We start from the raw sequence: 23,432 nt of genomic DNA, 5'->3' as shown, positions 1-23,432 counted from the left end.
CCGGGTGGCTCAGTGGTTTAGCGCCACCTTCAGTCCAGGGTGTGATCCTGGAGACCCGGGCTCGAGTCCCATGTCGGGCCCCTGCATGGAGCCTGCTTCTCCATCTGCCTGTGTCTCTGCCAGTTTCTCTCTCTGTGTCTCTCATGAATAAATAAATAAAATCTTAAAAAAAGCAAAATTACACTGGTCATCTATTATATGTTGACCTCTGTGCTGGGCACTTTATTAGGTACTGCATTATAGTGGGATATAAAAATATTCAAGAATTGGTTTCTGGCCTACAAAAAAGGGAGGATCAGATTGAATTCAAGAGAGGAATGATAGGGGGCACTTGTAAAGTATACACATTTATTTCAAAGAAAGTCATATAGAACCTGAAGGATCCAGTCGGTTTTTGCAGAAGAGCCTTTATGAGTCCTACAGGAAGACAAGGAGTTCTATAGATGGAAACAGGACTGTGAGAGGTTGAAAGCCATTCTTCTAATAAGTATGAGTAGAATGTAGAAAAATACAAAATTTCCCTTCTAAAACTGTATGTAATACAGTTATATTCCAGAAAGGGTTCAGTCAAAAATTTAGAAAGTAAACTATATAAAAGAAATAGAGTACTAAAAGCCAGAATGTAATTTCGGGATATTCTGTAATAGCTAGTACTAATAAAGATAAAAAGAAATAATCAAAATGCCACACATTTAACATACGGCCTTTCCAAAAACCATGTATATTTTAACAAATAGAGCAAACAAACAAAACCCAATGAAATAAAACCTGCAAAAATAGAGAAAATGTTTGTGGCCCAAAGTAATTCCATAATCAAAAAGAAATAAAAGCAGTTCCCAAGAACATATGTTTTCTGGTATCTAATTCAAATAACAAGCTATTAGAGCAGATACCCATGTTCCCTGTGAAATTCTATATATCTAAGTGCTAAAATATGGCCATAGATTAAATCTGTCATATCATGCTACAGAATAGCAGCAGGATCCCTAAAATTTATTAGACATACTAACTTGCTGCTATAGTAACCTAATGTGTCCCAGTTGTGAAAATCTCTTGATGAATTTGAAATTAACCCATGTCACTAAATAAAATGTCAGAAAATCACCAGTGACTTCAAATAAAATGGAAATAGCTGGTTACTTAAGTACAGAGCATCAAAATGTGGTTAATCATAGCTCTGCGGGAATAAAAAATAAAATCATTTAAGAACTCCCCTGTAATTGAAATGCAGCAACATGCTTCTATTCAACCTAATGATGGCCAACTGCAGGAACTGTTGACCTGGGCAAAACATGGATATTATTTCATCTTAAACCTCCTGAATCCTCTCCTAAAATGCTATGCTTCTTTAAGATGAACCTGACAGAATGACACTCACACAAAAGCCCTGTATGGTAAGCTTGTACCAAGCATCACTGTGACATTCAGAGATATTCTGGTTTTGGCAACTGTTTGAGATTTGTGGCTCTCCTTTGACATTTACAAAGACTCTAAGACTATTTCCGAAAAGGGCTGGAGCTTTTCACTAGATATGTGGTTTCTTCAAAGGCCACGTTCAGATTAAAGTTTCTACGAAACTCTGGACGGAAGTAACGTGGGATTGGACTGGAAAAGTATTTATTTTATTTGAAATAAGAAAGGCAAAAGTAAACAGATGGCTGGTTCTACAAAAATCTAAATGACAGCAAAAAATAAAAACTCAACATTTCTTTGGTTGTTTCATCTTTCTGATTGCTAAAGTTCCAACACACTCTTGTTGGTCTTTGTAGAATAGCACTCATCATATACAATAAATCTCATCACTCTCTGAGTATACTCATACTAATTAGTACATTTTTTCAGGACACAGTTTTTGGTACTATAACCAGTTTAAATTATAGAAATGTATTTTGCTTTAACGGATGCTGAGGTTAAGTTAGAAATCTATGAACCTCCTTGTTGGATGAATCGAGTTTAGGAAGTTTATGTGAGTAATGAGATACAGAAATACAATAAAAATCCTGAGAGGATATGAAATGCAGTGAGGGCAGCAGGTTAGACTTTACACTTTTACTTCCTTCAGCCTTAATTTTTTCATCTGTGAGAGTATGTTTTTGGTAACTAATAACTACCATGGAGCACCTGCAAAGAAATTTGTATCTTTCATGTCAGAATTTGGTAGGAAAGACAGCTTTTAGTAGTACTTAGAATTAGTTTTGACAATTAGAAAAATATATATTATGTATATATACATAACATAAAGGATCAATTAAGTTTTTGCAGAAGAAAATATAGATAGATATGTGTGTATTTATATTTACATTGTGTGTATGTGTGTGAGTCTGTACTTCAATGAAAGGTAGAGAAGTATACATTTATGAAGATGCTAATTTGAGTAGCTGTTGTTCTTATAAAATTCACTGTCTTCTCTCTAGGAGAGACTGAGCTATGGATGCCTGGTACTTAGCAAGGATGTGGAGCCCTACCAGATATCAGTTCTGACTCCCTCCACACCAAGGTCACCCTCAAATAGATCTTATGTTGGGCTGGAGTTACCCCAGGTCCACTTGATAACACATTTAATCTATACTAGGGCTTTCAAAGGTTGGTAACGCACTCTAGTAAGGGTAAGAGCCACACTATATTTGAGAGGTGAGAGTTTCTCACAATAGGATGCTGAGTTTTCTGTTATCCTAATATCTACATTAACAAATCATTGATGTCAGGTGAAGGCTAGTTTCTTAGCTCAGATACACTATGAGAGCATATGATTTGTGCATCTGAATGAGATGTATATTCCTCCTCTCTTAAAATTTTCCACATGTCCTTGAAAATGTTCCTTCCCCTTGGCATCTGTTTGCTGTCAACACTGACCAGCTTTAGGATTTTAATGACTTTACAAGCTTCTAACTGAAGTCTCTCCCATGATGAGGCCCATGAGACTTTCCAATGATGAGAATAGAGTACCTAGTGCTCTTATGTGTCATATAAACAAAAATGTGAAAAGGGCAGCATTTTTAATTTTCAATCACCCAGATGCAGATTTTAAAGCAAGGTATAAGAATGCAAGAAATATGTTTAGGAAGAGATTCAGAGAGCAGCAGTTGAGGAGCGGAACAGTAAAACAGGAAAGGATAACCTATCAATAAAAGATGCTTTATCAAGTGCACTGCCACTATGGATAGCTGAAATTTAGTCCTGCTACTTGTCAATGACAAGAATGCAGCACAGGAAGAGAATTGTGGCCACAGCTAGAGTAGTAAAATTATCTCCATTCATTAATGCCTAACTAGATGGAGATGGAACAGAATGTGGGGTAGGGGATATATAGATTGAGATAGATTTCTTCTATATCTATATCTATATCTATATCTATATCTATATCGCTACCTCCAAATGTATCTATAGATATCTACACACAGATATCTATAGATATAGGTCACACCTTTATTGTCAAAATATTGAAAAAGCTTCTAGGATCAAGGGCAATGTAGTCTCTTCTTGAAGAGGTATATTTCAAACTTGTGAAAGAAAAGCTGAAAGAAAATTCTCTGCAATACCTAGAAAATCCTCCAAACATTTCATCAAAGTGAAGAAGATATGGCTTCTCCTTTAAAACTCCGATTCTGTCATCACTGGAATAAATCACAAAACTGTAACATCATCATAATGACCAGAACATGGAGATGAAATAAGGAAAAGAAAGAGATTCCATCCTTTCATCTAAATTTACAAATACATTACGTAAATTTAAAAAGTTAAGAATAAAAGATAGGTCAATAATACCACTTTGAAAAATTATATCTAATGATATTTGAAAGAGACAGAGATGACAAGCTTTTGAGGATAACTGTTTGATACAACTATTAAAGAAAAGTGAATACAATATCAGTTTGGTAGAATAAGATATTATCTAAAGAACTGTATTCACCACTGTTACCACACCTAGAGGATTGGGCGTAAGAATGCATGCTCTTTTCCTTGTTTGCAGCCAACCTATTTGCCTTGGCCTTATCTCTCTCACAAACCATGCCTCAGTAAAAACAAAAATATCTGCCTTTTTAATCTGTTTTTTAGTATCTGTTCCCAGCATCTTGGTTTTGACAAATCATCTGGTCTTCTTTTTTATGAACCCTGGTTTTCCACCACATTGAAATTTGTACCCTTGATCAATTTTAGAGTCTTTCATATCTCGAGATGAAAGATCTCTACTATTTGCTCTAGCAAATAAGAAAGAACACTGTCTCTTGAGTCCACTTCATCCCAACTTTTAAACAGATGACAGCACATGGAGATATCTGACTTAGAATCCAAGACGACCAGGACGTTACCACCCAAGAAACAATGGGAAAAAATAAAAGCCATGAAGTATTATAGGATCACAACATCCTATGTGGTGATGCAATCATATGACAGCACTTCTACAGGAATCATGAATTACTACTACAGGTTTCCCTTTTTCCTACAAATTTGTTTTTATATAAAATCCTTTACTTTAGGGCAGGCCATATGATGAAGGGTGGCTCTTTAACAAACGAAGTGTCTTAGCAGAGAATGGCAAACGGGATATTTTGTACTAAAGAAAGTGGGTATTTTATCCTAGATTTTAGAGATTATATCCTTGCCTTGGGGAGCCACACAAATTGTCCATGACTCCATGCCTACATTAAAAAAAAATCAAGGCAGACTAATGGATTTTAATGCAATATAGTATGAAAAGTTCAGTTCAATGGTTTTTGATTCCATAATGCAACTAACCTTACCTTACCATTTGTCAAGTTTTGGTGTAGTATCAAAGTCATAGTTATCTAGAAAGCTAATTAAAAATTCTATTTTCCATTTCTGCAACTGAAAGCAGAAGCAGTTGTGACATGTTAAGGTTTCGAAAAATATAACAATGCCGCTCTTCTCACCACATTTGTTTTAATTTTTAAAAACATATTCATTTTAAAATGTTATTTTATCATGTAATGGTTATGTTTTTATATTTAAAGAAATAAATGTATGAATTCCTTTTAAATTCTGTTAAAGTTTTATTCTCTAATGCAATACCGTGGAGGGTGGCTTTGTTACCACTGGTGATAGCAAAAGTCCTCCAGTCCTCTCTAGTGTTACCCTGGCAGAAATAGGGACAGTTGACCAGTTACAACTGGTGAAGTAAAAATTCCAGTCTCCCCATGTGGTCTGACATTCTGTACTGCCAAAATCTTGGTTCCCAACTTGGACTTCTTGAACATCATTTTTGAGGGTAGGTTGGTATGCCTGAGTAGGGTAGAAGTCTATCTAGATTTCCTTTCAATCTTTGCTAAATGAGCTGTAATTTGTTCTCTGTTGTTTGGCAGTTATTGTCCAAAAGTCTTGTGTGTTGCTAAGTTGCCTATTCTTGGTTCTTTGGACAGAGAAAATATACTTATCATGGGTCTTTTTTTTTTTTTCCCACTCTACCCATTCAATGTTTCTATACTGCTGGCTTTTCTAGCACCCAGTCTAGGATATGTGAAAACAAAAAGAAAACCCAGAGAACTTGCCCCTGTGTCCTTCCACATGTCCCAAGGTCCCTAGCTGCCCTGCCTTCTCTCTACATTTCAGAACCTTCTTTTTTTTTTTTTCAGAACCTTCTTATATTTGTTTTATATATCATTTCCAGGGTTTTCTGTTACACTTTGCAAGAAGACTAGGGAAAATTGTGTCTATTCTATCTTCCCAGGAGCAGAAGTCTTACAATTATTTTTTTTGAATTACCAATATATCAAAGCACATATTTCTTTTGGAGTCATAACTGCCAATAAAACATCATGTCATTGAGAATTATTGCTAATGGGGTGATGTAATAAGTTTACAATGCCTAATTGTTGAGACACCCAGGAACCTTTGGTGGATCTATTTTAAGTAACATATATTACAATAATCTAAATAGCACAGATCACAAAGAAACCTTTGATTAGGAGACTTCATAGATATTAGTAATGGGAGAGAAAGATGTGGATTTAGAACAGGGATTTGTCACAAATTGTATTTAGCCAGATCCTGAGCTGTAGAATGTCCTGAAAAAAAGGCACCAGTTTTTGCTAAAAATTTTGAGTAAACCCACAGAAATTCATAGAAAAAATTAGCACAATGAAAATACTACTTTTACAAGCTAATTTCTACAATATTTATGGGGAGAAAACAATTACCAGAAGGAATCAATCAGGTTTTAAAAGTTCAGGGATATGAAGATGACTATTTAAATAGAGTAAGCATTACATTGAAAACTTTAAAATATTTAAAATATTTGGTAGGTAACTGAAATATATATTTAATTGTAAATTCTTTAAGAATATTCAAATATTTAAAAAAAGAATATTTGAATATTAAGTAGTAATAAATATTTAATTTCTTAATCTAAGAAAACATTGGTATCTTATTTGTGATTTTTTTTTTCAGATTCAAGTATTAGATGAATTCCCATCAACTAAAAAATAAGTATTAGGACTCTGAATACATCCAGTTCTATCTTGATTTCTTCACAAGTAAATTTTTTAAAAGATTCTTCTTAAAAACATTTTAATACAATTATATAAATTATTTTGTTTGAAAAAGTACCATTAACTTTAGAGCAAAAACAAGACTTTTTTTGATGCTATGGGAAGTATACTATAGAAAAATTAATAGATGTTTTCTATAATGTAAAATAACTTATAAAATAAATTTAGAGAGAAATCTGCAAAACAAAAAATTTCTCTCATTATAGTGGCTTTCTGTCACATTGACATTTCATGTTAATAGTTCCATCAGTCAATAAGAAAATATTCATTTTGATTTGTATTAGGTTTTGAATACAGATTATTTTTTTTAAAGGTTCACTTTTTTTTAAGATTTTATTTATTTATTCATGAGAGACACATAGAGAAAGAGAGGCAGAGACACAGGCAGAGGGAGAAGCAGGCTCCATGCAGGGAGCCTGACGTGGGACTTGATCCTGGGTCTCCAGGATCACGCCCTGGGCTGCAGGCAGCACTAAACCACTTAGCCACCCGGGCTGCCCCAGATTATGTTTATGACAAACATACACATTGCTGCTAGAAAAGAAAATGGTCAAATTCTCTAAGTCTTATAAATATTTTGAGTGCAGATAATAAATTAACATTGATCATTTTGTATACATTTACATATCTAGATATTTCTATCCATATTTGTTCTTATGTTGCACTAATTATAGTTGAATTTTGCTTTTAACATTTCCAGAAGAGTGTAGTAAATCTTTGAACATGTACAGATATAACTATTTTCCTGAAATGAGTGTTTGTAAAAAAAAATTTGGTATATAGAACAGACATGGAAAATCAATAGTATTAGTCATGTGGGATACAAACAATAATGCCCATTGGCTGTGCTTTCAAGGGGACTTTCCATGATACATTGAGATGTTAAGGGACAGTGAACAGTTTGAAATTATTATGCCAAACAAAAAGACTCATTTTATTCAAGATACTTAAAAACTCACCTCCTATTGCCATTGAGCCGTCAAAATCTATTGTAGTCAGAAAACACACAGCAGTGAAAATAAAGGGCTTGAATAAAAGGCTTAATTAGAACTGGCCCTGGAAATAGGAGAGTTGTGTAGGCAGTTTTGCATTTGTTTGGTTTGATTTTAATCTAACGTGCATTATTTTTCTGAATATACATACATTATGGAGAAAACCTATACATATAAACTGTATAAAAATTGGAAATCACCCTTAATTCCTACAGTGATAAATAGCCACAACTAATAGTGCACTTACCTATTTGTTGCTTGTCTATCCAGCTATTTAACATGTCTCTAAGTCCACTCATTTCACATTTCACTAAATTTATAGTTTTGAATTGGTTTTTCTTGCTTTCTAATATTTAAGCATTGTTCTTTTTTTTAAAATATTGAACCATATTTTCCTAACTATGAAATACTGCCTGTTAGATAAGTACAGTCTTAAATAAGTATAACCTTACTTTTGAGCAATAGCCTAATTTCTAATATTGTATTATTTAAAATAATACTACAATATACTAATGTACATAAGTGTTTTATTTCAACTTGATTATGTAGTATGTATTCTTGGAGTATATGACTGAGAGATTATTAAAACCTTCTAGTTTTCTCATACATTATAAAAAATTCAATCCTAAAATCTTTACACCAAACTATGTTCCCATTAAAACGGGATAAGAGAATTTTTCTTTTGCATCCTGTTTGCTACTATGATGACAAAAAAATTGTATATATTTTTATATTTACCTAATGTCTGAAATATATGCATTGAGAATAAGTAATTTTTCTATTCTTATAATATCTTTTATATAGTCAAAAGGCATTTATAATTTCTACACATTATATGTGCATCATATTTTGTAAGTTGTACAATATAATATGCTTTACTGACTTTAGTGAACTACAGATATGTTAATACATTAAGGATCTTGAAAATTCAAAGTATTTGCCAGACAGTGTCTAGTTTTGGAATTACTATGATTTTTGGCTTAGGAATAGTTTGAAATGATCTTGACACTCAATGTGGGCCAACCTATCTTTAAGAATTATGATTAAGTCTAAGGCAAACATTCAAAACCAAAAAGAAATAGCAGTTATAAAGAGAATATCCCTAGTCTAAGGAACCTTTACCAGCCACAGATCTTATAAAAATATATTAAAATTTAACAAGAGTAACATATCAGATGCTTGATCGACATCTGTGCCAAACATCAATTTGTGTATTCCCTTAATACACACAATACTAAAGCAGAGAGAAAAAAATGCCATCAAATAATACTAATGCTTTTTAAGCTAGTTTTAAAGATGGATTTAAATCTCATTAACAGCTCTGACAAGAGGTGCACTGAACCACGTTAATTGCAGATGTAACGTAAGAGACAAAAGGTCAGAAATGTAGAGCTAAGTCCACAGTCTGGTTAAGAGATGAAACAGTGGCAGGTTACTAACTTTGGCTTATTCCACTTCTTCAAAACCTGCATTCTAAGATAAGCAGAATTAAGTCCAATTTGGGTTAACCTTATCCTGGAAATAATTAAATATCTAGAATACTGAACTGCATTTACATTTACAAAAAATACTGTGGTTGTGTTTGTGGCAGTAATGTGTGTATTAAGTGATGTGTGTATATGTTTGTGTGTATGTGTGGCTATCTCCATGTGTAAAATCTGCCTTTATGGTTATTATACTGTATAAATTTTATCTAGTCTATAGAATTAAGTTATTTCAAAAACCTTCTGTTTCATACAGAGAGCTAAAATGTTGGCTATTAAATGAACCATGTGAGAATGTGAAATTTCCCCTCTTCTAACTATAATGCCTTTCAATTGCGTGTCTGAAATAAAGGGGAAAAAAATAAAGAAAGCCAAGAGAAAAGGTTAGTGTCTTTGATTCAAACAGTCGAGAGTGGGTACGCCTACATTTAACTAGTGAGAAAATAACAAACAAGTATATGTGAGCAATAGAAGTATAATAATTGATTTTAAAATGACAACTGCTTTATCTGAAGTTTGGAAGCTTAGAAATGCAAATATATCCAGTTTAAAACTTCTTAAACATTACAAATGGAAAGCAAAGGAAGCAAGTGAAATATCATCAAACAATTTAATACTTTTAAAAGGAAAAGAGAAAATCTTTATTTTACTACTGAATTGTATTTATTTCAATTGTTTTTTTGGTTGAGAAAAATAATTGATTTTTCCAGAAAATCTTGTTAAAAACTATAAGGTTAAAGGAACAAATCACTTGATGCCATTGTTCTTTCAACAATATACTATCATTATTTATTGTGGTCAATTTGTGGACCCTGAGATATATTTAGATGTTTTTACCTAATTTTACTAATATACTTTGTTTAAAAAAGACATTTTAAAACTCTATCATACTGCATTCATATCCAAATATGTTAATACAATTTTAGGACTTTTTTTTTTTTTAAGATTTTATTTATTTATTCATGATGGTCACACAGAGAGAGAGAGAGAGGCAGAGACACAGGCAGAGGGAGAAGCAGGCTCCATGCAGGGAGCCCGATGTGGGATTCGATCCCGGGTCTCCAGGATCGCGCCCTGGGCCAAAGGCAGGCGCCAAACCGCTGCGCCACCCAGGGATCCCAATTTTAGGACTTTTAATTGGAGTTTACATTGCTATATATCTGATAAATCAATGTAAGTCTGTAATAAAAGCAGTAAATGCGTGTAAATGATATATTTGAAGTATGGTATTTTCAGGACAAAATACCTGGAATTAACTAAAAGAGATGCTGAGTCCTTTACACTAAAACCACAAATATTGCTGAGAAATATACTGAAGGTCTAATAAATGGAAGGGCATACCATATTTAACAAATTGGACACTCAATGTGGTTAAGACATCGATTCTCCTCAAATTATCTACAAATTCAATTTAATCACAATAAAAATTCTAGTAGACACTTTTCAATGTAGAAATAGACAAAATAATTATAAATTTCCATTGAAATGTAAATAGCCTAGAATAGAAAAAAAAGTATGAAGAAGAATGAGATAGAAAGGATATAATTTGATTTCAAGAGTTATTAGAGAGCTACACTAATCAAGACAACATGGTATTAGAGCAAAAGGACAAACACTGGCAAAAGGAACAGGGTCCAGGAAAAGACCCAATTATATATTTTAAGATGATTTTCAAGTAAATTACTAAAGAAATTAAGTTGAAAAAGGGCAATCATTTCAAGAAATTCTACTGGAACATTCAGGTATTTGCATGAGAGAGGGAGGGAACATTAACTTTTCCTTCACATCATTATATAAATACTAACTGTAAGTCTCTAAATGTATCTGAATTTAAGGGCTAAAACTGTACAACTTCTAGAGAAAACATAGGAGAAAATTGCTGTTACTCCAGAGTAGACTCAAATCATCTTAACAACCAAGTGCGTTGAAAATAAGATTTCTAAATGATGATACAAAAATTATTATCAAACCCATTACTATTCATATTACAATGATATATACAATAGCTAACAGCATGGAGGAGTAAGAGACCAAATAACAACTGATGTCATGCTCATCTTCCCTTTAGTTAAGCCTGGTGTCCAATAAATAGACTTTTATTTATTTTTAATGCCTGATATTTAAAATCCTGTATTTAGTTGAGTTGTACCATTAGCTTGTGTTGTAAAATATATATAAAGTAATCTCTATTTAGTCATCTAGTTGAGACAAAATATTTTAGGTTTCTTTGAATCTCATTTTAAGAATCTATTATGGCAAGTGTTTATTGAATTTCCTCCTCTCTTTCTTACCTCAACACATCAAATAGAATTGGTATCTCTCTCCTGAGTCTAAGAGCATCCTGAGTATTCCTCATTAGAAAGCTGAGTTCATTTATTAGGTTGTTATCTTAAGTGTCTGTCTCCTCCACCTTCAATTAAAAGACCATATTTTATACATATTGAACCCAATGCCTGAACACAGTGACTAATAGATTATCTATGCTCAATAAATATTTTTATTAGAGAAACATTTATATTCCTAGCAATATATTATATTATATTCCTATTCCAAAATTATTTACTTATGTGTAATTTATAAATATTTTTCATTCTTTACTCTCAAATGGAAAATATGTCTATAGAAGTACATTTACTTTCCTAAGATCCCTAGTTACTTTTTTGGTCCTCTTAATTCTCTTTTCCTTTATTTATTTTACCACTCGTACATATTTTTCATTTTTTTTTAGTAACCAGAAATTTCTAGAGGAAATAACTTTGTTGTCTCATATTAGCAAGAAGACTATGAGATTTTAAAGGTAAATTTCAGAAAACAACAAATGTGAAAGATATTTCGGTTCCAAGCTTTTATTGTGAATCATACTCTAAAGTGCTAAGCCAAAAGGCAATGACCTAGTTCTAAGATTTTGATCTATGAGAAGACCAATTGATAAGCTATGAATAAGATTTAAGATAACTTCCACAGCTTAGAGAGGAATAAGAATTGATCAGAAAAAATAAATAAATAAATAAATAAATAAATAAATAAATAAATAATAAATTAAAAAAAAAGAATTGATCAGAAAAATAGAAGATATTTTTCCTTCAAACCTGCAATATAGCTCCATATGCAAAAACTGAAGAATTTTACATACACAACCAAAAAAATGTAAAAAATATATATTTTTAAAAATCTAACAAATCTAGTAAACCTTTAAAATCTAGTAAACACACAAGACATTTGAGCACCACAAATGTAATAAAATTGGCTAAAGTGAATGTAGAGAGATTAGCTAATTATGATAAATAAAAAAGAAAGTGAATTTCAAACCAAAGAGGATTGCATTTAATGAAATTGTTATAGTAAAAAGCCAAACCATAAGAAGGAAATAGGATAAACACATTTACATAGTCAGAAATTTTAAAAACTCAGCAATTCTTATTTTCTTCTAAGAATTTGAGTATAGAATTGTTGAGGTTTATTTTATATACATAACTTAAAGTACATTCTAAACAAAATATTAAGAAGAAAACACTTCACTCTTGACATTTCAAGAGGAAGAACATGAGTTGACATGAGGCCTCTGGTTTTCTCTTATCCTTCAGTTTTCCACAACAGAAGTGGAGAAAGTTGTCCAAATGCTGTATATGAGAAAGTGAATTTCCAATCATCTAAGGCTTTACCCCGATTCCATTTTTTTTCCCCTTAGAAACTGAGCCTTGAAAAAAGAAGACTCATTTTTCATTGTTCCTCCATGATATAAATAATATAAGGTGCAGATTCTGCTTCTGAAAATGTGGAATGGCTGGTTCAATTCAATGTGGTTACTGGTGGGTAAATCTATCTTAGGGTGTTCACTTGGGTCTATTTTCCCACAAGTATAAACCACATTTTCCAATAAAAACTTCACACATAATAAATATGACTTGTTCTTTATTTATTTACTTAGTTGAACTGGTTCAGAACTTAAATAAGGAAATGTGCCACTATTTTGGATGCCCTCACACCCACTACCTGTAGAGTCCCAGCCACACGGAATAATTTTAGAGATAGCTGGAATTAGAACTAATGTTTAAACCAATCTTATTATTTTACAAGTCCAGGAATCCACGGCCTAAGGAGGTTCATTAACATATTTAAGGGCTTACAGTTAATTCATGGCAGAACTATAAACTGAACTCCGATTTACTGACCAACAATGTCATATATTTTAAGGACTCCTTCCAACATGCTATATTTGAATATCCATGACCTACAAAGCCAAAGGTCTCAATTCTACATCTAGTTCCTTTTCTTATTACTTATGCCATTCAGTTTTCTTCTCCACAAAAATGATGCTCAAGTTCACAAGGTTATTTGGGAGTAGAAAGGCATATATATGTGAAGAGTACCCTATAAACTGTGCCATGAAGTAAATACCAAGTTCCTTATGTTATCTCACTAAAGCTACTTTTTAAATTGGAATCAAAATAAGTAAAACAGAACTTCTTAATGAATGAATATTTCAAAGCTTAACAAAAACACAACAAATTCTCATTCATGCTGCTGTTACCAAACCAGTTGCAATGACTCTTGATTCCACCTTTCTCAGATACCATTTATTGTTTTTTATCCCTTTTCTTACCTTTCCAAAGCAGATTCATATACACTGACCCAGTAGTAACATCTATTTTTATTACTATATTTGACAATGAGTTTACTAATGAACACAAATCACAGAAAATATTTCTCCTTAAACAGAAATGTCCTAAAATGTTTTATCTTAATGAATATTTTGAGAAAACTAGACAAATTCAAATGCAAAAGTGCCATTTATTCACCCTTCTTTCCAGCTGTCAATCTTACCTGTGAGATGATTATACTGATGGTGTCTCTGCATACATGATGATATCCCTAATCCCAATTTCCTTTTTTAAAAATCTCGCACCAAACTAAAATGATGTGATTTCAGAGAAAGGTCACAAAAGAAACCCAAGCTGAATATACTTAACTTTAAATAACTCTTTGCTTTAAAAATGGCCTACTATTAAAAATATTTTTTAAAAAAATTCTGAAGGGCAAATTACTAAACTTTATGGATTATTTTATAAACTACCTCTTTTAATTTTGATAATTTGTTGTAATTTTTAGAGTAGTCTCAACAGTATTCTTTATTTATTTATTTTTATTTTTTTTAAGAATTTTTATTTATTTATTCATAGAGACAGACAGAGAGAGAGAGAGAGAGGCAGAGACACAGGCAGAAGGAGAAGCAGGCTCCACGCAACAAGCCTGATGTGGGACTCGATCCCAGATCTCCAGGATCTCCAGGCTGCAGGCGGCGCTAAACCGCTACGCCACCGGGGCTGCCCAACAGTATTCTTTATTTAATGGTGAATCCCAAAGCAACCCATGATAATTCTGTCTAGGACATTAAAAAATAACCAACAAAATCCAAAACTGGGTCTCACTCTGTGACATACAGTTAAATACAATTTATATTTCACATGCTAACCCTAATTTTATAATCAACCAAATTTACAGTACTTATTTCAAGAGTGGCAACTGATTTTCATTAATTCATCTGTTTATTCATTTCAACAAATATTTATTGGATGCTTGCTACATCAGAAATTGACCTCTCCTGAAAGGGACTAAAGTGCATTCTCACTGCTGCCATCACTATTCTTGTACCAAATGCAGGGAGTAATAGAAGAAAACTTCTATTACAAGATCTATCAAAGCAGCATATTATGCTGTAACATACACAGAGTTTATTAAAACTCTAATATCCAATAATTTCTCTTTTTACCCTCTGTCATCTAAGCTTGTTTCCTAAGTGACTCTTCATACCATTACAGAGGGTCAGAAATGGCTGCTACATGCAGTCAGTTGTTCCTTCACACAACTACCAGGGAACTCACCCTGTATTTCTTCTCCCTCTCTTGTGGCCTGAGATAAAGTCAGAGAGGCAGGCAAAGTCCAATTAGCATAATCTTCTAGGTCATTCATTGTAAGCGACATGGATCTGAATTTAAGCATAAGAAGAAGTCATGTTATTGACAACTTTATACAAGATTGTGGACATAATTCTTACATATATGCTTTAAATTATCAATATTAAAGTTTAAAAGTGTGTGATGTTTTCTCCATGAATTTGTTAATGTCAATGAGCATTAACAGAGTTATGTGTTGAAAACACGCAAATAATTTTTAATCTATTTAATTTCAACAGGTAAGCCTTATAACATGCACTTTTTATTTAATATTTGATACATAAATTAATTTCTGAGGCAACAATGGATTCCAGAGACCTCACTTACCTTCTACTATTTATTTGACTTTGGACAAACTGGTTATCATATCAGAGCTCCTTTTTCTTATTTGTGAAGGCTTTAGCTTCCTGACATGTTGGTCAGTAGAGACCACAGTCAGTGGTTTGATGAGTGAATGAGTAATGTGAAAGATAGGAGACAGTGTAGTCGGCAATAAAAAGAACAGGAGGTAGGCATGAAAGGAGAGAGGTGCCAAAGTATCTGAATAAGAACTTGAATCTGAGTTACTTTTGTGTGTATGTATGTTTTAGGAAAGAAGACACTTAACTACGTTTTAGGGCTGATATGAGGAAATTAGTGTTTAGTCAAGGTTTAAAATCATGAGGGAAAGAACATATAATATAGGGAGGGAATCCATGAATAAACTTATGAAATCTCTATCATATTAGCTGGAGGATCACATAAAATTAATAATATTCCCAGAAATAGGTTAAGTTCTCTCTCCATCCATACTCTTATAACAAAATCATGACATTTACTAAGTTGTATTATATTTGTATATTTAATATATAACTCTCAGGTTAAATTGTTAACTTTGAAATTTGGGAATTTATTTTAACCTCTACAACTTAATATATTTTATTACACTTATTAATGATGTGAAAGTGCTATGTGAAACTATACATATATAATATTTACAGTTATTACCGTTCAAATCATTAAATGATAAAATGTACATAAAGTGCTTAATGAATCACTTGTTTTGACAGCTTTAGGACTACATGTTTACATTCAATAGTTATAGAAATCATCTTTGACTAGATAATAGAAAGGAAAACCACTTCTGAAAGATGCTTCAAAACTTTTAGCATTTAACAGTTTTCTCTTAATTCTGTTCTCACGTACTTCTTTAAAATAAATTTTAAGGTAAAATATTCTAGCTTCTTATTGAGATTCTACAGTAGTGACAACCAGAATCTTCAACCAGTTGTGTTCCTAGCCCAATAAAATTCTTAGTTAAATATCAAATGGGAGAGAAAAGGATTGGAAGCATTCATGATTTTGTTTAACCTGGTGTTCCCATCAGAGATTGAAGAATAGGTTCCCCACTCCAATCAGTTAAGCTTAAAATTTGTGTGTGGGCACTCAGTTTTAGGCACAATCACTGCTCTTTCCATAAATGCTCTAATAATGACATTATCAGCAAATAAGCACCAAGCATTCCATTTCTGACAACAGATTATAACATATCACTTTCAAACTCCAAAATTTTCAAAATTAACTAGTTCCAGGGTGCCTGGATGGCTGAGTCAGTTGAGTGTCTGACTTGATTTCGGTTCAGATCATGATCTCATGAGTCCTGAGATAGATCCCTGTGTCAGGTTCTGCGCTCAGTGGGGTGTCTGCTTGAGATTCTCTCTCTCCATCTCCCTCTGCTCCTTTTCCTCTCTCTCTCAAATAAATAAATAAATCTTTAAAAATTATTTTAAGGGGATCCCTGGGTGGCACAGCGGTTTAGCGCCTGCCTTTGGCCCAGGGCGCGATCCTGGAAACCTGGGATCGAATCCCACGTCGGGCTCCCGGTGCATGGAGCCTGCTTCTCCCTCTGCCTATGTCTCTGCCTCTCTCTCTCTCTCTCTCTCCCATCCTCTCTCTGTGTGACTATCATAAATAAATAAAAATTAAAAAAAATAGTTTAAAAAAATTATTTTAAAAAATTAACTAGTTCCCCCTTGGCTTAATAATTATCTGTTTTCCAATATTCTAAAAGTTCTAAAAGTTATAGGTTTCAGGTTCTAAAAGTTCTAAGCGTTATAGGTTTTCACTTAAATAGAACTAAAAACAGTCCTTACACAGCAACAAAATATTTTTTCAATTAAAAATACCGTTTTATCCATACATATATGTTTCCTAGTATAGATAATTGTTAGTTTTCATAATTAGAACTTTTCCAGCAGCATCTAAGGCAAATCATAAATAGAAGACTTTAAATTTTGTTCACCTTGTCAAATGCTGAAAAAAACATTTGTGATGATTACATCAACCAAGAAGTCAGGAATTCAGCGAGAAACTGGGTTTTAAGGTTTAGATCTTGTAAGACAAAAAGGAAAAGAAGGGTTTTTTTGTTTTTTTTTTCCTTATAGAGAGGTCTGACTTAATATGATTCTCACTAAGCTTGGAGGAGCTTTATTCATATTCAAAAGTGGATCAAATCATATGAATTTCTTTGAACTGACAAAATTAAAAGGAAATGGCCTGTGGGAGAGAACAAGGTACCCACAACTTCTCATCAGTGGTCTAATCAGGAAGGGGACCTGACGGCAGATCTAAGAAGCCCACACAATTACTTCTGGAATTTGCTACCAGTAAAATATCTATCTGGAATTCAAGTTTGTAATTGTCACTAAGAATGTTCAAAGCAGGATACCAAGTACAAAACATTTCATTAAATGTTTCTTCGTGTATGCTTTGGTATCACCCTCCCACTTTGTTTATGTTTTCACGCTAACCATCTTATATACACCCTCAGGCAAATGTGCATATATCCCAGAATAATAATTCATAAAGTGATATAGTACACAAAATTATTACACCACAGCTTAAGTTTATATTTTTAGAGTGTGTAAGAACATGTGAAAAACTCCTCTCCCACAGATGATATGTTCTTTTATATTCAGTTTTGAAAAGGTTATTAACTCTAATAAAAACTTTAAAGCTAGGGAAACTTCTATAGACTATTCCGTCTATATAATGTTTGGCAAACACATACAGGAATAGATTCTAGAAATACCAGGAAAGGAGGAAACCCTCACAACATGGAAATGTACCACACTGATGAGATGGGGCTTAACCTGGAGACTATATCCAAACATACACCACCATCGTAGAACTATCAGCAGGATTTTGTGTTCACATAGAGGATAGGACAAATAATATTCCCAGCAAAGGAATTCAAATCTCATTCAGAACCTCTAACAGAGAGAAAGAAAAATGGCAACACACATCCTACCACTTCTCTCTTATTTCCTCTCTCCCTCCCTCTCAAGGAGGTGGATACACAAATTAAATGACAAATTGAAAAAAATATATATCTATTTCCAACTAAGTTGAGATGAGATTCTTTCAACAATAAACAAATATCTACTGAGCCCTTTTGGCTTCAAGGCTCTTGTCTGGATATCAAAATGTAAGGGATACAAGAAAGAAAAAAAATGACAGAAACTGTTCTTCCTATGATCAATTTTTCTAGAATGCAGATATATAAATACTACCTCTGAATTTTGGGGTACTATATGAGCACGTTGCTTGTGAACCAGGGCATTATTTTAAAACATTACCTAATATATTTTCCTCCTCAATAATTTTAGACGCATTCTCACCATTAAAATTGAACTAATTTATCCAACTATAAGCATATAATTTTTTGCAATTCATTGCACAGAAATCATAGATGAGTTAAAAGAACAAGCTGAGGGGTCATTACCCTAGAGAGGAGTATAGAGAAACTGGAAAGAACCAAGACTCAAACTTATGGTACTGAGTCCCAAAAGGAGTTTGAGAAACTGATTAAATGAAGCTAAAGAAATAATATGTAATAAATGATAAGGAGTATAATTTTTAAATAAATCATTTCTATTATATATTGATTTACTATTGATAAGTTTTCATTTACTATTACATAGAATCATAACATCTGAACTCTTCAAAGGGTACATGTGTGTATATGCATGTGTGTGTGTTTCATTTGGGAAATTTTGTACACACTTTAGCACTATAATTATTTATTAAAAATGAAATTTTATTAAAAGAAAAAATAATTTTATCAGCATTCTAAAGAAAACTCAATTGTTTATGTACTTCATCACTTCACTTATATGAATTACAATGACACATAACTCTAGTAGCCCATTTTGTTGTCATTGTATTATTTCAGTGGTTGCATACATTGCAAGTACACATAAAGTCCTAAAAAAAAGCTTACCAAAATGCATGCTGATAAGCTCCTTTACCCAAACTCAGAATCAGCATGTTTATTTGGGAGTCTAGAAATCTGAATTCAACAAGTACCAAACAGGATTCTGATGTATGTAATCCAAATATCACATTTGTGAAATATGGAATAGTCAATAGCCCCTTGACAAAGAAAGAGAAAGCCAAACTTACAGATCTTTCTTTAACTTTACTACACATGTGACACCAGAAAATCCTTTATTGGTTTATTTTTACTATATTCTCTTTGCTTGTAATATTAAAGGCATTTAAATTTGAATTTTCATTGAGGAATTAAATTCTGTTTAAACTTTAAATTAATAAATAAATAAACTTTAAATTTTAATATCTGTAACAATCTCTAGTCTATAATATCACATTGTTTATTAAATCCAAAATTAAACATACAAACTTTTCTTCTCTCATCATCCTCTGTATGATAAAGACTGATTATATTTAATTTACAAAAAATAGGTGTCTGGATTTCAACATTGAAACTATGAGGTTTATGCATTCATGGTCTTATAATTTGAGGAGATTAAAGTAATGATAAAAGAACCCTTTTGAATTATTATTAAACACAAATATTTCTTTCAAAAGTTCTAAATCATATAGTACAGAAAACTACTTCTGACTAGCCCAGATTCCACTTAGCAAAATACAATTACATATACTTACCCCACCCCCTTTATTTTACAGGGGAGATAGAAAACATAAAACAGTACCTAAGCTAAAAGAGGTAAGGCTTTCTAGTCTTCCTTAACTCATCCTAGGGTAGTGTTCGTTCAAAGCCAACTCCTACACTTCCATCTACAAAATCACTCTAAGACAGTATTATAAAAAAAAAACAATAATCCAAAGACATTTTAAGACCTTATTTATTAAAGACTGACTTTGACCATAACACTCTATGATGCAGGAAAGGATACTGATACTTGTAAAAAAATATCCAAGTCATAAAAGCAAAAACAAAAGATGGTCATATCAACTTCTAGTTTACCTGAAAAATAAAAGTCAGTGAATAGGATTCTGGTAGTTTAAGTATTACTAATAATATTAAACTTTGTGTGTTCTATAATTTTAAAAATATTCTTATAGTATGTCAATTCCATAATTAGAGAAGCTGTCAGTCAATATGACAGTATTTATGTCCTTGCAGAGGTCTCATAACTAATAAATATCACATCCATCACTGGAATCCAGAGCCTTCTTTTACCAAACCATGCTCCCAAATTAAGTCTCTGAGTTAATAAAGGATTTTTTAAATCACTGTCTAAGGAAGCCCTAACTTAATCACATTTCCTCCAATAATCTCCATTTTCTTCATGGTACATACCATTACCTGTAATTTTTTTAATGTATACCTAAGAACTGTACTCCATAAATGTGGCACCATGCCCACTCTGTTCTCTATTATCTTGAAGAGTCCATAATATGAAGTATACCCTTCTTAGATTTGATTAAATAACAAATGAGAAGTCATTTTTTTCTTTTTTCTGTTCTTGCATTTTCTTTTTTCTTTTTCTCTTCATTATTATTTTGTAAAAGAACAATCTAGTATATTTCTATTCACAACTTAGTTTCCTTTCACTTCTAGAAAATGAAATAATGAGAAGATATATTTTGGTGTAGTACAAGGGCTTCTGGGAATTTATCTGTTTATAGTTGTCAGGCACTATGAAGGGTCTGAGATTTTACCCTACTCACATGCTGACAACTTAGCCTGCCACTGTTTCATAGATGTTGACAGAAGCCATAAGACTCCCAGGTCAGAGGCAAAGGAATTTATTACACATGGCACAGCAGGCACCATGAGCTTCAAATTCCCACCTCAGTTCCCCATACTGTTCAAGACCCAGAAAATGATGCATAGATGTCTAAATAATTCTGCACACACAGTGATGTGTATCATAGCAGAGGAACCACAAACCTAGGAAATGCCAATCTTCTAAGAGGCAAAATGGTAGACGTTACCTTTAGTTTCTCCTTTAGAAAATAAATTCACTATCTTCCCTGGAAGGAGATTCTATTTCTATCACTTGAGGCTGTTTGCTGCAAACATCCTTCAAAAGACAGTCCTGAACAAAGTTAATAGTGCCATGCATAAATCAAAGAGATGCAAGTATTACTATGTCCTAACAATAGCCTGAGTCAGATAAAATATTGCAGATTTATATGTTCTTTTATTTTACTCAGGATTCTTTTCCTTTCGATTAGTGTGGCTTGGTATGCATTTAAATTATAAAAGGTATGACCCAATTTGCTATAGCTTTTTTAAAAAAAGTATTTATTTATTTGAGAGAGTGAGTGAGTGAGTGAGTGAGAGATAGAGCACAAACAGGGAAGGGTAGAGGGAGAATGAGAAGCAGGCTCTCAACTTAGCAGAAAGCCTGAGGAAGGGCTCAATCCCAAGACTCTGGGATCATGACCTGAGCCCAAGGCAGATGCTCAACCGATTAAGCTGATCAGGTATTCATAATAAAGCTCTTGTAATAATCTTAGACACTACAAAATGAACAATGTTTCAAAATGCTTATGTCTCCAGGGCACCTGGATGCCTCAATGAGTTGAGCATCTGACTCTTGATTCTGCTCGGGTCATGGTCTTGGGGTCATGAATTGGAGCCCACCCACAAGCTCCACGCTCTAGGCAGAGTCTGCCTGAAATTCTCTCTCTCCTTCTTCCTTTGTCCCTCCCCCTGATCTCTCTTTCTCTCAAATAAATAAATGAAATATTTTTTAAAAAGTTTATGTCTCCTTATTTACATATTTTCTATTCTCCACTGTGTGGATCTAATCTTTACAGCTTTTCAAACCTAGTGAGTAGTCTCTTGTAATTTTCCAACAGAAACTATATCATTTCTATGTTTTAGACTCAAATAATTATGAATGAATAACCTTAGTAAGACACACTTCCAAAGTCAGAGTTGGTAAAATGCTTTGTAGATGAAAAACTGTTGACAGTCACTGTGCCAAATGTTCAATGTGCCTCACCCCTGTTGTGATGATCTAACCAAATAAATGAAACAAGAGAGGAGCTTCAAACAAATTTCATTTGATCAGAGTAAGTGAGAATGGGAATAGAGGTAGGGAATAAACTGACCACTTATGAGTGGAAAGGATTATTTAAAATATTAGTAATATATATTCAATAGAGTCAACAATAAAAATATTCCCAGTATCATATTTCTCAAACTACCAGTTAGAATACAATAAAAAGAACAGCATTTAAAAGTCAAAGAACTTAAACAATTTGTGATGCAGATACTTATGTACATATATGAAATCAAAGAGAACATGACATACAACACTTTGAAATTACTGTGTCAAAGGGTCTGTGAATACTTTTTAGGATATTACAGCTTTCCTACATTGGAGAATCCATTTAATCAAGAGAGGAAGTAGTTTAACTGATTCAGTAAGAAGAATACGAACATATGATAATGAATGAATTAAAAAAAGTTTTTAAAAAGTAAGTGATGAGGGATGCCTGGGTGGCTCAGCAGTTGAGCACTGTCTTCAGCTCAGGGCGTGATCCTGGCCCAGGGATCAAATCCCACATCAGGTTCCCTGCAGGGAGCCTGCTTCTCCTCCTGTCTATGTCTCTGCCTCTCTTTCTGTTTCTCTCATGAATAAATAAATAAAATCTTAAAAAAAAGAAAAAAAGTAAGCAATGATTGCTCTAAAGTAAATGGAATTGAAATGAGGAAAAGTCTAAAGAGTTTTCACCTAAAGCCTACCTGAAACCTTATGATCAAATTAAGCTGTCACAATAATCAGCAGAAGCAGCGGAAGGTCTTAATATATGATTGTAAGTAATTATACTATGAAGAAGGAAAAATATGCTTTAAAAGAGGGAAATATATTAGTAAGTGGAAGTGATCCTACTTTGTATATTTTTTAAAAGATTTATTTATTTATTCATGACAGACAGAGAGGGAGAGAGAGAGGCAGAGACACAGGCAGAGGGAGAAGCAGGCCCTTTGCAGGAGCCCGTTACAGGACTCGATCCGGGATCCTGGGATCACGGCCTGAGCCAAAGGCAGCCACCCAACTGCTGAGATATCCAGGCACCCTACTTTGTATGCTAATAAGGAAAAAAGAAACAAAGTTCACAAACCAAAACTTAGTCACCTGATACAGTAAGCCCATAACATCAGGCAACGAAGATTAAATGGGAATTTAAGGAATTAGGAGATCTATATAATAATCGGTTAGTTACCAAGGT

The 23,432-nt window shown here is 33.0% G+C and overlaps 2 long non-coding RNA genes across 3 annotated transcripts in view; one reads left to right on the top strand and one right to left on the bottom strand.

Annotated features, from left to right (window-relative positions):
* LOC118351965 (uncharacterized) overlaps positions 1-23,432 on the top strand; it is a 48,081-nt gene that overhangs the window by 5,549 nt on the left and 19,100 nt on the right. The window lies entirely within an intron of this gene.
* The window catches only part of LOC112678804 (uncharacterized), a 50,103-nt gene continuing 39,048 nt past the window's right edge, over positions 12,378-23,432 (bottom strand). Inside the window, exons 4-5 of one of the 2 annotated variants that reach the window (XR_007404987.1) lie at positions 14,865-14,968; positions 12,378-12,602 (exon numbers count right to left, since the gene is read on the bottom strand). This is a non-coding gene — a long non-coding RNA (uncharacterized LOC112678804). The remainder of the gene's footprint in view (positions 12,603-14,864; positions 14,969-23,432) is intronic. The other variant, XR_003147881.3, reaches the window with a different exon arrangement.

The sequence above is a fragment of the Canis lupus genome, chromosome 22 (assembly GCF_003254725.2).
Source record: "Canis lupus dingo isolate Sandy chromosome 22, ASM325472v2, whole genome shotgun sequence".
Classification (NCBI taxonomy): domain Eukaryota; kingdom Metazoa; phylum Chordata; class Mammalia; order Carnivora; family Canidae; genus Canis; species Canis lupus.
This window is presented reverse-complemented; position numbering and strand designations above follow the sequence as displayed.